Raw genomic sequence first — 14,993 nt, forward strand, 5'->3', positions numbered from 1 at the left:
TGAATTCTTCTAAATAGTCCAGAAATTTAAGCTATTTTAGCTGAACATTAGTATTTTTTCACATTCTGGAGACAGACATAATACCATCTGAGGGTATTACCACATTTTAAAAGGAGCAAAGTAAAAAATATCATTTAATTTTTAATACTATGTAGTAAGTATAAATATTTCAGAGGCTGTAATAGAAGTATTTCCAAAGATCTGTTTCATTGTGAAAAAGTTTCATGTGTTCAATAATGTGCCTCTTTTCATTTAAAAATAAAGCAAACCTCACAAACCCGACACAAGCTGTTGTGTGTTAAATAATGTGCTAGCTGCAGAGCTGGTGACCACGAGTCACATGTCCCTTTGCTTGTCCATTTTATAGACCTTCTTGCATTGCGCAAGGACTTGTCCCCAACAAAATAAAAAATGTGACCCCTGATGCCATTCCATTGAATGATAACTAGTTTGACAAACAAGATACTTTCCCTTATTAGATGCTGGCAGAGTTTTGCTTGTTTTCAAAGTTTGTTATTCTCTAAACTGGGGGGTCACAGCTCAAGCTAATGAAAATCTGTGAAGGAAAGGATTTTGCAGGTTTACATGTGACATCTACTCTTTTTTTTTTTTTTCAGAAGTGATTAAAAAAATGCACAAGCATTTTCTCTGGGGGCAGAGCTGCTGATATTCTACCTGTGCTGCCATTTGCTAAGTGGCTTCAGAGCCACTAAGAAGGTGTGTCACGGGGTGGCTGCTCAGGTTCCGAAGGATGGATGTGAGGTCTCTGTCTGTGGTCTTTCTGTGGCCCCGGTGGTTTGGACCCTGTGGATCTGTGTGGAGCTGTGTGGGTCTCTGTGCTGAGATCTCTGATTCCTGAGAAAGGTCTCTGTATGAGGTTTCTGTGGGAGGTCTGGCTCTGTCAAAGGTCTCTGGACTTGGCTCTGTCAGAGGTCTCTGTGTGGGGTCTCTGAATGTGGGTCTCTGTCGGGGATTTCTGGGTGAAGTCTCTCTGTAAGGGGTCTCTGTGAGATAGACGTCTCTGTGTGGTGTCTCTGTGTGGGGTCTGTGAGGTCTGTGTGAGAGGTCTTTGTGTGTGAGGTCTCACCATGTGGGGTCTCTCTGTGTAGATCTCTGCCAGAGATGTGTCAGTGTGAGTCTGTCAGAGGTCTCTGTGGGTGGTCTCGGGACATGGGTCTGTCAGAGGTCTCTGCCAGGGGTTTCTGGGTGAAATCTCTTGTAAGGGATCTCTGTGAGAGGACTCTGTGTGGGGTCTCTTTGTGAGTCTCTGTCAGAGATCGCTGAGTTTTGTCTCTCAGTGGCACACTCAGTGAGGGGCTCTCCATGGCTGACCCACTGCACCTTGTTATGGCAGAAGAGGGGCAAAGGGACTGCGCCCTGGCAGTTCTCACTGCTCTGTCAGCATCACCATCTGATGGCCTCTTTTTCCTCTGGGCTCAGGGGTAAGTAAGGTGAGCCAGCTGAGACCACATAGATAATCCCAGGCCAGTCCCTCGGCCTTTCAGGTCTCACCTGTCCCCTGGGAGTCGTCCTTGGGCCACACGTGTAAGTAAAGGTCAGAGATGGCTTCCCGAGTTCCCCAGTCCTCTGCAAGCTGTGTAATATATTGTAGAGAAGTCAACCTTCCAAGCTATAAGGCTCTGAGGCCTGTGTCAGCCTGGCATTCTGAGGAGCAGCGACAGGTGGCTTCTCAGTCTTGGCATGGGAGCCATAGTGGGGTGGACACACTGGGGTGGGCCTCATGTGAGCCTGGACCCCTAACTTTTCCTCCCCGCAGGGCCTGTAGACGGGGTGGGGCACCAGGGGCTCCTCGCTCACTGCACAATTATGGGCACGCATGCCACTTGGCCTCCTTCCCCAGCATCTCCCCCTGAGTGCACAGTATCCCACCATCACGTGGTGATCACACATGGTCCGTTCCTGCCCCATTCTGCAGAAGAGGGCTGTGGGTGCCCGTGAGTAGGCTGTTCTCTTCTCTGGGGCATGAATGGGGCCCTCAGTAACCTCCGTGCTCCCCACCTATACCCCTCAGAGCTGGGGCACTGTGCTCATTCTCACAGCTGTTCCAGAGCCTAAGACATGATGCAGAAGGATGGTAACACTGGGCCGAGAGGGGTTCACCGGCCCATCTCAATGCCAGCTTCCTCAGCGAGAGAAGGGGCTCAGGGAGCAGACATCAGCCATTCCCACCAAGAGATCCAGGGCAAGAGTCCTCCCCCCTCCAGACTCAGGGGAGCAGTCCCCCAAATTCTCCTCCCTACTCTGTGACACTTCCTGGAGACTGAGGGGTGTACTTAGTCTGTGCAAACCCTTCCTCTCCAGCCCACAAGTTCAAGGTAGAGAGAAAGCAGGAGGGGAGGAGCTGAGCCAGATCCCTGGGAGAGATCTTGTAGCTTTGCTCCACTGACAAGTCCTGAACGCTTTTGTTTGTTTGGTAATGATGGTGTTATGGAAACAAGGGGCAGTGAGGTGATGGGGGTGAGGGTGGGTACGCCACGTGGTGGTCAGCTCCATCCATGGCACCGTCCCTTCTGGAAGCCAAAGCAGGCTCTCAGGAGGAGTGGGCCCTGATCCCTTCTCTCCCCCCTCCCACCCTTGCAGGGCACAGACAGAGGCCACCAACTCTAATTGGAAAAACCATGTATTTTGGGTCTTCTTTGTTAGAGAGAATTCCTACCAGGGAAGGTGTAAGAACTGCACCCTGGCTGTCCATAGGAGAAACGTTTTCGAAGATATGTTGGATAATGGTGAAGGTGGTGTGAGGCTTTGGCCACCCTTGGCTCACCCTGGCAGGATCTGCTTGGAGACCCTAGTTCCCGGGGTGGGAAGGCCCACTCGCTGTTCCAGTCTCGGGTCCACCCACTCTTGTTAGGGTAGTTGTGTCCATTGGAGGTGACTTGATGATCAAAGGTCATCTCACTTGTCACTTTTGTGTGCTCTGGGCAGAAGAGGGGCCTGTAGTAGCAGGAATAGCCACCTACTGGGGCCTGGAATTGTTTTATGTTCTGATGTAAGTCCGAGGCATGCAGTCCTTGGCGAAACCCCAATTGCTCCACCAGGAGCTGTCCAAGAGCTGTCACAATTGACTGAGTTTCAACAGGCCTGTCGTCCATACCCAATGGGCTTTTTACTGGGTCACAGCTCTGGACAATTGCTGATACAGGCTGGCCTTTTGGAAGGAGATCTTCTGGTCCTTTGTCTTTTTGATTGGAGTTAAGATACTGTGGAAAGGGACTCTTCTTTTTTCTGAAGTGGTTTTCTGGAAAAACCTCTTTCTTCTCTGGCAGGAGTTGGAAACATTTGCTCCCAAGAGTGTCTCCTATTCCCCTGACCTGGGGAGAGTGGCTCATCTCACTGGCTCGAGGGGTCCTCAGCCCTGCCAACCCCTCATACTGCTGTCCTGGGTTGGGCCTCCTATTGCCCTCTCTCTCACCAGTGGAGACAGACATCTTGCTCTGGCTCTTATATGGGTCCTTAACTTTTGGTATCCTGGGCTCCTGCTGCCTCTGACTGCTGTGGCCATTCAATATGAGGTCACATGGCACCTGTGGAACTGTCATGTCCCCACTGGTATGTTCCCTCTGGGAACTGGACAGTGACCTGTGAGAAGCTAAGATGTCTACAGCAAGGGGTATGTTAGTGTGAGTGTCTTGGAGGAACACGCAGGTGTCAGAGTCTTGGAGGAGCACACCAGTGGCATAGTCTTGGAGGACGACGTCAGTGTGATTGTCTTGAAAGAGCACACCCGTGGCACAGCCTTGAGGCTGGTTGTTTGCCTCTGCCTTCCCTCGGAGCTCAAACTTACTAGCAATTTTTGTTTTAAGATATGGCTGTTCTTGATCTTGGGCAGCCAACTTTGTTGGTGGTGAAGAACTTTTACTGGGCCCTCGAGACCCTGATCTCCTCAGATCCATATTAATGGTTTGGGCCGGCACACTGGGTCCCACAGTGGCTTCCCAGGCAGAGGCTTCCTTGGCCTCCACTGCCTCCCTGACCTCCTCAGCCCATGAAGATTGGGACCCCAAGTTTATTTCCAGTATCGCTACCCTATGGCAGGGGTGTCCTGAGGCCTGACTCCTTCGCTCCTCCCTTGGCTCATTCTTGGCTACTACTGAATTTGGACTCGGCTCCAGGCTCCTTTTCTCAACCCCCACGACAGTGCCAATCTGCTGGGTTCTGCCCATGAGGCCGAGTATGAGGGACTGGGAAGGCAGCCTACCCTCCCGTTCAGTCAGACGGGCCTGCGAAGGCCCATGGTCACAATCAGGTGGCGTCCGTCCCATTGCCTTCTGGGTTTCTTCACAAGCAGGTGAGGGGGCAGAGAGGGGACTCGCTGAGGTGGGAAATGACTCTTTTGTTATCCTTTTCTTTCTCGGAAGGGGCTGAGGTTTTCCCAAGAGGTTGGTGAACTTGACTTTCGAGTGGGCCCCAGATACACAGGTGGCTGAGGAGGGAAAGGGGGACAGTGGAAGAAGTAAGTGTTGAGCCTCACTTAGCTTGAGATGTATGGACTCAAAAGCCTGGAGGGGCTGGCCCCACCTGTGCCTCACCCGCAACCTTATAATGTGTGCCTCTAGCAGCTGTTGAATGCGTGGACCGAGGGTGGAAAGCTCACAGGAGGTGTTAATGCAGCATTTCAAACCCTTCAAGGATGCTAGGATGCTAGATTTCTGGCTTCCAAGTGAGTGTGGAACTTGGGAAAATCATGCTTGGCAGAAAGCCAGGATCGACACACACACACAGGGATCAAACTCTGCTTAACCTGCTCCAACTTCCTGCCCAAATGGGTTGTCAAGATCTTTTCTAGATATTTCTTATCTGGGCCCCTGGGTAAGCAACTTCTGAGCCACTCTTTGAGGGCCTCATCAAGTATCTTTCTGACTCCTTCCTGGAGTTCATTGTCTTCCCTGGGAAGCTGGCTGAACCTCTAGAGTATCTTTTAAGATCCTCTTCAGACATTGCTGTAAGCCCCTGCTGAATTCCTTCCCTCGTTGGAAGGTTAACCTACTCTTCCTATGGGACCCCTGGCTGCTTTTACCTGTAAACACAGAGGGCTGCAAGGGCCCCTGCTTGTCCTGTGCCTGACACACCCCTGGGAATTTGCCCTGAGCCTACATCAGTTCCAGAGACACTTGGATCCTGAAGCACCTGCCATCCTGATGTTCATCTTTGAGGAATCTCCTTTGAAGATGTTGCTTCTGGAGATTAGGGCTAATAAACTCCCTGTGAGGAATGGAAACTGATCTTTGGCTGTGGGAGGCCCTGTTGTCCTAGGGAAGCTTGGGAGTGAGTTGGCTAAAGACTTCCTGAGATCTTTTGGCTGCAAAGGGTAAAGCCCTTTCGCTTTTCAGTTGCTTCCGCAACAAGGGCCATTCCAGATGTTGAATTTCAGTAGGGATGAAAGATTGGGACTTATTCTGGGATGTAGGGCAAGATACCCCAGAGATCCTTACCTGGGGCTGAGAAGAAGGTGGTTGGATTGGGAGGGAGGATGAGAGATGGGTCTGGGTCGGGATCTGAGCCAGAGGTTGGGGTTGGGCCCCAGGGAAGGACAAGGGTAGAGCCTGAGAAAGCCCTGAAGGAGTTGTAGGCTGCACTGGAACTGGAAGGCAGTTAGAGATTCCGTTGAATAAAATAGAAGGAAACTGCAGGTGAGAAGATCTCCTAATAATCCAGGAAGAAGCCACCAGGGACTCGCTGTGCAGAGAGGGAAGACCCCAGAACTGGCTGCATTTCTGCTGGAGAGGGTCCCCCAAGAACTTGGGAAGTGGGAGCTGCTGAGGACTGGGCAACTGCTCCTGTTTGTCTTTCACATTCCAGAAGGACCAGGGGTGGGGGGGATTATGGTGCCCCATGCAGCACCCAGTGATTTCCATATATTCCCCGAAGAGTTCAGGTGGTGGTCTGAGCTCATTTGTTTGGAAAATGACCCATCCTTTTCCTTCTCTTTTCAAATATTCAGTTCTGCTTTCTTGGTGATCATTATCTCCAGCAGCTTCTGGACACCAGGGTTAACAAATGAGGGGCTACCAGACTCTACCTGCATGTGTGTAGGGAGTCCCCAGAATGAGGCCTCTGGTGGGTGGTGGGACAGGTACTCTTGCTGGTACTCACGCTGTGACGAGGTGGGGAAGAACAAGGCCTTAGTAGTCGCCCACCACCAGGACAGGAACTTAATGTGACAGCTTGAGTAGCCAACGGCTGAGATGGTTGGGATGGGAGATGTCAAAAAGTAGTTACCTGGAGGTGAACTCTTTACAATGGTGCCCAGTGGGATTCTCTTCATGTCAGATTGGTCTTCTTGATGTTCTGCTGACAGGGTGGAGGCCAGAGGTAGAGGACAGAAGGTCAGAGGAGCCGGAGTAGCTGATGGGGACATGGCAGGAGCAATATCTTCTACAGGCTTCTCGCACGGCTGGTGGGCTCCATCACGCTCTGCTTTGCACACCTCATCAGGGAGGTCTTGACGTGAGCTCTGACAAAAGCTGCCCTTGTGCGAGAGCCTCACCAGGTGGCTGCAGAAGACAGAGGCATAGCCTGCAGCCAGGAGCTGATGGGGCTGGGAGAGCTGGGAGGGCCTGAAGGGCTGGGCAGGTGGGACAGGTAGGGCAGGACGGGTGGGGGTGGGCTCCTGGGGCCCAATGTCCTCCAAGACCCCCACGCTGACTTCACAATGCTCCTGCTCTCCCTCAGCCCAGGGCTGTAGCCACAGCCTGTTCCCTGCCCCCAGCCTAGGGAAGTCCAAGGCATCCTGTGGCACTGGGGTCATATCATAGGCTCAGGAGTGGGGAGGACCCAGGAGAGAAGGGAAGATACTTTACCTTCGCAGAATCAAAATCTCTTGCTGAGCCTCTTGTAATTCATGCAGGCAAGCTCTGAAAGCTGGAAATCAGGAGACTGGGTCATGTGGTGAAGGCAGGGCCTAGAGGTCTTATAGGAGGCTGAGTGCAATGACCCTTTAGGGGACATGCCTGGGAGAGTGGACTGTGGAGCTCAAGCGTCGGGGCCCCAGGACACATGATCCCTAACAGTGATGGCAGGCTCTAGAGCTTTGTCATTTACAAAGGGCTTCCACATTCTTTATTCCTGAGGCCCTCGCATCTGCCCTGTGTACAAGGAAGGGCAGGCGGCAACTCACAGTCTCATCTGAACACAGGACAACGTGCCCACAGTTAAACCCGGAGGTCCCAACTACCCGTCAGGCAGTATCGGCCCCCGACAGCCCAAACACCCCACATGGCAACACACGTTTCCCGGCGCTTCAGGGCTTCATTCTGAGCACGGGATCTGGGAAGGATCCGGGTTCTGATCTCCCTCCCAGGAGCCTCCCCAAGGGCTCTGTTTCCTGAGTGACAGCTCTGCCACTGGATTCTGGGAGCCCTGGAGCTGGGCCCTCAGGGACAGGACAGGTGGGGGCTATCTGTGGGCTGCACTGCTGAGGGGCAGAAGCTCACCTCTCAATTCTCTGCTTCTCTTCCTGCTCCCCCGCCTCGGCTCCACTGGATGCTGAGAGACAAGAGACAACAAAATAGGAAGGGCTGGGACCCCATTCTCACTCTCCTCTCTACAAGAGCTGCAGCCAGAAACTTGGGGTTCATGAGCAGAATGACTTTCTATATTTAACTAATGGGGCACTGTGGTTTGCCCCCTTTTATTTGCAAAATGGGTAAATATATTTCTGGTTTTTCTTCTTTGAAAACCATAAACAAAGATTTTCTATGTGAGACCCACCATGACTCTCTCCATCACTGTTCCTCTGCTCAACAAACACACGCCTTCTCAGACCTCCAGGCCCTGTGAGCTCCAGCAGGTAGGACTCTGCTGCCCGAGGCCAGAGCCCCACTGCAGCCTCTGCTCACAGGCCCGCAAGGTCTCCCACTGCCCTGGGATCAGCCCCGACACAGGACAAGAAGCTCCCCCGAGACACCAGCCATGGGAATGCAGCTGGTGGACCAGTGCCTGGGTGCCTGTCCCCACACAGATCCAACTCAGTATCCAGTCCTCAGCCACTGGTCATTGCACCTGGGACTGTGCCCTGGAGCCCTGCGCCACACCTGGGCTCCTGGTCTGAGGTCTCAGATAGAAATTCTCATGCCTGCTCTCACCCCTGCCCCGCCCCCCTCTGGGTGTTCCTAGAAGGATGACGTTCTCTTCTTTCCTGAGAATTCCCACCTCAGGACCTCTCTGGGTGATTTACGAAAAATGGAAACGAGTGAGAAAAAGGTAATCTCTGTTGGGTCTGGGCCTAGGGTTCCTTACCCTCCTGATGTTTCTGTGGTTCCTCCGTGGTGGTGAGGACGGTTCCCTGTCGAAGTAGGCAAGTAATAAGAAGAAGATTCCTAGTCCATACAGGATGCCAAAGATGGTATCAATCACACAGGGAGTGAAACTGGAGCTCAGCCAGGTAGCAATATTGCTTTTCAGACAAAGGAAAGGATTCTCCATCATCTGAATCGCACTGCTGCCCTCAGGCAACTGAGCAAGCCCTGGGAGTGACTTGGGGACTAGAGGTCCAGTGTCACAGAGCTGGTCTGGTCACAAAGGGCTCCTGAATGTGGGCGGGGCAGAAGGGGAGCAGGCTGGACCACAGCTCCTCCCACCATCCCGCCTAGCAGGCTCCTTTCCTCCACTCTCATGGACCTTCTAGACCTTAATCAATTTTCTATTCATACCACCAGGAAGCCAGGTATTACTTGGTTCCTGTATCTCTTGGAGATCTTGGCTTGAATCCACTGATTTTGTAACCTTTGAAAGTCTGAAGTTCTCTCAGGAATTCTGGCCATTTCACAAAAATTTATACTCTCAGAATCTGTTTTCAGCTTCATGTTTTTTCACCTCACATATTAACATATTTTTTTGTGAGAACATTTAAGTTCTACTCTCAGCAAATTTAAGTTATACAATACAGTGTTATCAACTACAGTCACTATGTTTTACATTAGATCCTCAGACCATCTTATAACAGAAAGTTTGTAGCCTGTTATCAGCCTCTCCCTATTTCAACCAACCCCAGCCCATGGCCCCAAGGGCAGTCAATTTTTACTCTTTCTTTGAGTTTACCCCCTTTTTTTTACCAGGAGAAAAAAAGACCCCTGAACTTCAAGTCTTGCCTGTACCTTTTAAGGACGATATGCAGTATTTGTCTTTCTCCATCTGGCTTATTTCACTTAGCATAATACGCTTCAGTTTCATCCATGTTATTGCAAATCTCAAGTGATTTTTCTCACATAATAGGTTTTTTACTTTCATCAACCCAGAAGCAGAACTTTATTTCATACTTATTTAATTTTGATGATTTAAGTTGTTATCATTTTCATCAACCTTTGCCATCTTCACTCAGAATGACTGACACAAAAACTGAAACTAATGATTTATTGAAAATTCACAAAATGATATAAGTATAATAAAAATATAAATAATTAAATCTCCAAATATGTTTTATGTTAGTAGCATTTATACGTTTGAAGTTGGAAAAGCTTCACACAGACTTATGGGACTTGCTATACATACATGCATACACATGCTCTCTCATACACACATATACATATGCACACACATACATATGAACACACATATGAACACACATACACACGCGCACACATATACACATGTACACACATGCATACATACAAATGTACACACATATACACGTACACATGCACACACATACACACATACACACATGTACATGCACACATACAACACACACATGTGCATATGTACACACACATACAGATACACACATACACACATGTACACATGCACACATATACACATGTACAATGCATACAGACATATATGTACACACATCTATATATCTATACACAAACACACATATATGTACATAGGCACATACATACATGTATACACACATACACATACACACGTATGCATATGTGCACACACATACACATACACACATTTTGACAGATCAATTCAATATTTTAAAATTCAAGAATTAAGCATTTCATTTTCTTTAAATCTTTTATATGTTGCCTTGACCCTACTTGTTCTTACTCTGCCCCAAATATTCACCATTGTCCAGAGTTTAGGAACATGTGTGGTATACCCAGGAGCTAGGAATGGGTTAGCTGAGCTAAGCTTCTGATCTTTGGAGTGGACATTGGGACTGGGGGACCAAGGCCTGGGTTTGAGTCTAGTCTTAAGCAGTCTTTCCTGATATTCTTAGTGTGTTCTGTACATATTCTCTTTTTTTGGAATAGGCCTTGCCTTCCCTCTCCTGCCCCCTCCAAACCCCTGGAACCCCAAGTCTTGCCTGTGCCTTATAGAGGGCACTTCGAGTTATATAGGAAATTCCCCTGTGACATCATTGAACATCCCTTTCGGCAGGGGTAACTGCGGTTTCACTTAGGGAGTGTACTTTTTAATCTCTACATAATTAATTTTTCTTAATATTTGAAATATAGGCTTGAAAAGAATGTATATTCAATGTTGGTCATGGAGGATTTGCGTTTTTGCAAATGAACTGTCAGGACTGTACAGTTCAAGAGCACATTATCAGCATGTACTGTTGCTTTTATCTGTCTACAATCTCTTCACCCTTTATGATATTGTCACTAGGGCATGATAATCTCAGTGTGGACAACTAGGGTACCTGGGGAGCATGAGGGTCCCAATCTGGACAAATAGGATGAATAGTGGGCCTTGATTTCTGCTTCATTTGCAGGGAAATTATGACTGATCAGTGTGTCTCATTTTGACCTAGAAAATCAAGCTTGGGTGTGCAAGGAATCACCTTCCAATATGACTCTGAGATAATAGAAAATAGATATTGGTCTCTGACTGCAGTTCCTGGCATAGCAACCCTTGTTATTTCCTAAATGATAAGAGCACTAGGACCATCTTTTATTCTAATATTTGGTTTTTGACCCCGGTTCCTGACACAAAACTCCTGAAACCCTTGGAATTTCTTGGGTGATAGGAATGTCTTTTGTTTTAATGAGGTGGCTCTGGGTGGGCTTCTGGATGGCTTCTGGATGGGGGCTGGTCACTGGAAAGACCAAACCATGAACTTGGAATTTTCAGCCCCGTCCTCCATACTCCTGAGAGTGGAGAAGGGCTGAAAAGGGAGTTAATGATCCATCATGTCTTTGTGATGAAGCCTCCATCAAAATCTCAAAAGTACAGGAGTTAGGGAGCTTCCAGGTTGGTGAACACATCCACGTACCGTGAGGGTGACACACCCCAACTCCATGGGGACAGAAGCTCCTGCATTCAGGGCCCTCCCAGACCTCATTCTATGTATCACTTCATCTGGCTGTTCATCTGTGTCCTTTATCGTACCCATTAAGACATTTAAGTGAGTGTTTCCCTGAATTCTCTGAGCTACTCTAGCATGTTAAAGAAACCCAAGGAGGGGATCATGGGAAACTCGGATTTGTAGCCAAGTTGGAGAGAAATTGTGGGTAATCTGGGGACCTACTTCTTGTGACTGGCTTCTGACGTGGGGCAAAAGCAGTCTTGTGGGAGTGAGCCCTTAACCTGTGGGATCTGATGCTACCTCAATTCTGACAGTGTCAGAATTGAATTAAATTGCAGAACACCCAGTTGGTGTTGTGGAGAATTGCTTGGTGTGGGAAAAACTCCTCACACATTTGGTGACCATAAGTGTCAGAAGTGAAATGTTCTGTGTAAAAATAAAAGGGAAACACAGGAGGAGGAGAATGGGTTTTTTTCCGGCTCAGGAGGGAAAGACTGGGTTTTTCTAACACAGACTCCCATCAGACCATGGCTGTCTCTGCAGGTGAGCTCTGTGTGAGAACAGAAATTGTGGAGCAGAGGGAGCCGGCCACATTAGCTCCACATTTAGGTCAAAGATTTGTTTTGGGACCTGTGCTCTTTCAAAACCTGTGCTGTGTTTTCTGAATAAAGAAGCTTGTGTGGTTCTGGTAGGGTACTCTGAGATAATGGTTTTCTGTGTCCGTATTTTCATCAACATATGTCTTCTTCACAGACTTTACTTCGCTGACACGTCTTCACTGCTGTCCATCCAGCTGCGCTGTGCCTACTCCAAAGACCTGAGGCATCTCTTGACCACCCACGCTTCCCCACACCCCTGCACCATAACAGATTCCTGGGGGCTGTTGCAGGCTGTGACACACTCTTTGGGAGAACTCTGCATCTCATCCTAGGTTGGCAGGCCTGGGTGCCTCCTTTTGGCTTCCTCACTCTTGTCAGTCCAGATTTTCTATAGTTAATTGCTAATCATAGTTCCTCTAAAACCCTCCTTCCTGCATTTAACAGGCCCCTGGTTATAGGGCATCTCTATGGTCTTAGAAATTTTCCTGGGCTCTGATATGGGCTTGAGTCATAGCTTTGCTCTCCCATATGTTTCCATTGCTGGGAAGGAGAAGAAAAAAAAGTGACCTCAGAAAAGAAGACTGAATTTCTGATTGGCAGTATAGGTATTTTTTTTTTTTTTTTTTGTAGTCTTGATTATCCTTTAGTACATAAAACAAATATACTCATAGAGACACTGCATGTTATGAAGTTTAGGTTCCTGAAAATAACCCTCACATTGTATACACAAGAAATTCACACAACCTCAGTAACACAGCTTCTGATAAGTAAATGTGTGTTTGTCTCATGAAAGACCCTGAGTTACATTTCATAGTACACTTTGATCGTCAGCCTTTGTGAAACCGATGCCCACCCACCTTTCCTAATTTCTGTGCAAGGAAGGTAAGTGGGGGAATGCTGCCTGCTAGGAGAGTGCTGGGAGCATGGGTTCAGTGGGCAAGAAAGGAGCCATTACCATGCGTGGCTCCTCCTTTGGACTTGATAATCTTGAAATCCACTTGAAGAGCAGAGAAATAATTTCCTGAGTTCAAATGAATGATTCTACAAATGCTTTGGTACACATAAGTGCTTAGGTAGGCAATTTTGTCATTATTACACAGTTATACATACACATGCTTATAGCTTATAGAAAGATAATCTTTTACTTGATAAAAAGATAATGTCGGGTATACCAAAAGAGGTCTGGTATAAGTTGTTCTTATTACCCTAAGTTGGTAAGTTTACTTTCTCTTTTTTTGTTTTTAAACATTTTATTGGGGAAGGAGAATAGGACTTTATTGGGGAACAGTGTGTACTTCCAGGACCTTTTCTTTCCAAGTCAAGTTATTGCCCTTTCAATCTTAGTTCAGCTTCAAGTTGTTGTCCTTTCAGTCTTAGTTGTGGAGGGCACACCTCAGCTCCAGGTCCAGTTGCCATTGCTAGTTGCAGGGGGTGGAGCCCACCATCCCTTGCGGGAGTCGAACTGGCAACCTTGTGGTTGAGAGCCCACTGACCCATGTGGGAATCGAACCGGCAGCCTTTGAAGTTAGGAGCACGAAGCTCTAACCACCTGAGCCACTAGGCCGGCCCAGTTTACTTTCAATTTATACATATTTTTGATCACAGAATAATTTGCTGTATAGTTAGCTCTTAGTAGGCACCAAAATCACATTTGATATCTTTCTTGATGGATAAAACAACTTCATACTTAATATGTCAAAGATCCTTTTCTGGAGCTGGGACTGAAATCCAAGTCTGCTACTTTATTGCCTCATCATCAGATGATGTAGGGACAAATTAAGAAACACATAGAAGCATATCAAGAAAGGTGTTGGGCATACTGGGAAGTTATTTTATTTACTTTATATTTAAAAACACGTAGTACTTATGAAGCTCTATGCATAGTTCTAAATATTTAAAAAATACTGATTGTTTAATAGTCTAATAGTTCAAGTGTGGCATATAGTGCATGTCTGTGAGATCTGAAGCAAAAGGGAGCATCACAAGTGTGTCCGAACAAGGAGTCCTGTCAGCCATTTGTCAAACTAGAGCTATGTATTCTGTCCAGGCATTCTGACTAGCAAATTCCCAGGGCGTCACTCCACCAAAACAGTCTGTACACTGACCACTTCTGAAGATGCTATGCATTTCAACCCTGCTTTGCTGTTTTGATCAAGGTTTTCCTCTTCTCTGCATCTTCCCAATAGTTCTGTAAGATCTTAAGCATGATTCAAAGTTCAGTTCCATAAAAACCTGCTTTAAGAGAATTTCAGAGAAACTGCAAAGTAAATTTTCCCATACACATCATTCCACTTCTATTAAACCACTTGTTAGCATTTGCTTGATAGCTGAATTGTCTATGGATATGTCTGACTTTTCTTCTAGATTGCAAATTTCTGGAGAGCAGAAACTATTTTGAACAGGCTCACACAACATGGAAAAGCCTTGAGGTTCTATGGGCCCAGGCCTAGCTCTTCCATGCAAAGCCGGGGTAGGGTTGAACCAGGTGACTTGTCCAAGGTTTGTAGCCTATGTAGGCCTGTCACACAGTTCCTTGACTCTGAGTCCTTTGTTCTTTACACCACACACAGCTCAACACAATTTTAACCCAATTGTCCTTATATAACAAGAATGGCCTGTAATAAGACAATAAGTAGATATTGGGCACTAAAATATGCCAAACATAGCAACATGGGACTAAGGAGGAAAGAAGGGAAAACTTAAAAACAAAATCATGTTTATTAATATGCCCCAAATAAGTTTTAGCTTTCCTCCTTATAATAAAATACCATTTTGAGGAGATAGGCTACTACCTCTCCTCATTTATAAACTTGTCACTGGACCTGAAAATAATGTAGGTGTTCTCTTTGGTATCACGGATCTTCCCATCTTCACTGTGCTGTCTCACTTGTGATTTGTTTATGAATTGTGCATCTATGTTCCTGAAGGAGATTGTGGCTTTTCTTGAAATGGAAAGTTCCCAGTCTCATTAATAGCTAAGCCATGACCTCCACCAGTCTTCCAGTGTGTTCTTTTCTCTGGTCTCAGCATTTTCTGCTGCCAAGTGCAATGCTGATGCTTGGATTATAATGCATGGTAAATTCCAGCAAGGTGGAAGGAATGAGAGAGGATGAAAGAAATCCACTACTGCTACAAAAAAAAGTCTTGGGGAAATGTGAATGGACACAAAAACC

The sequence above is a fragment of the Rhinolophus sinicus genome, linkage group LG04 (genome assembly GCF_036562045.2).
Source record: "Rhinolophus sinicus isolate RSC01 linkage group LG04, ASM3656204v1, whole genome shotgun sequence".
Lineage (NCBI taxonomy): Eukaryota > Metazoa > Chordata > Mammalia > Chiroptera > Rhinolophidae > Rhinolophus > Rhinolophus sinicus.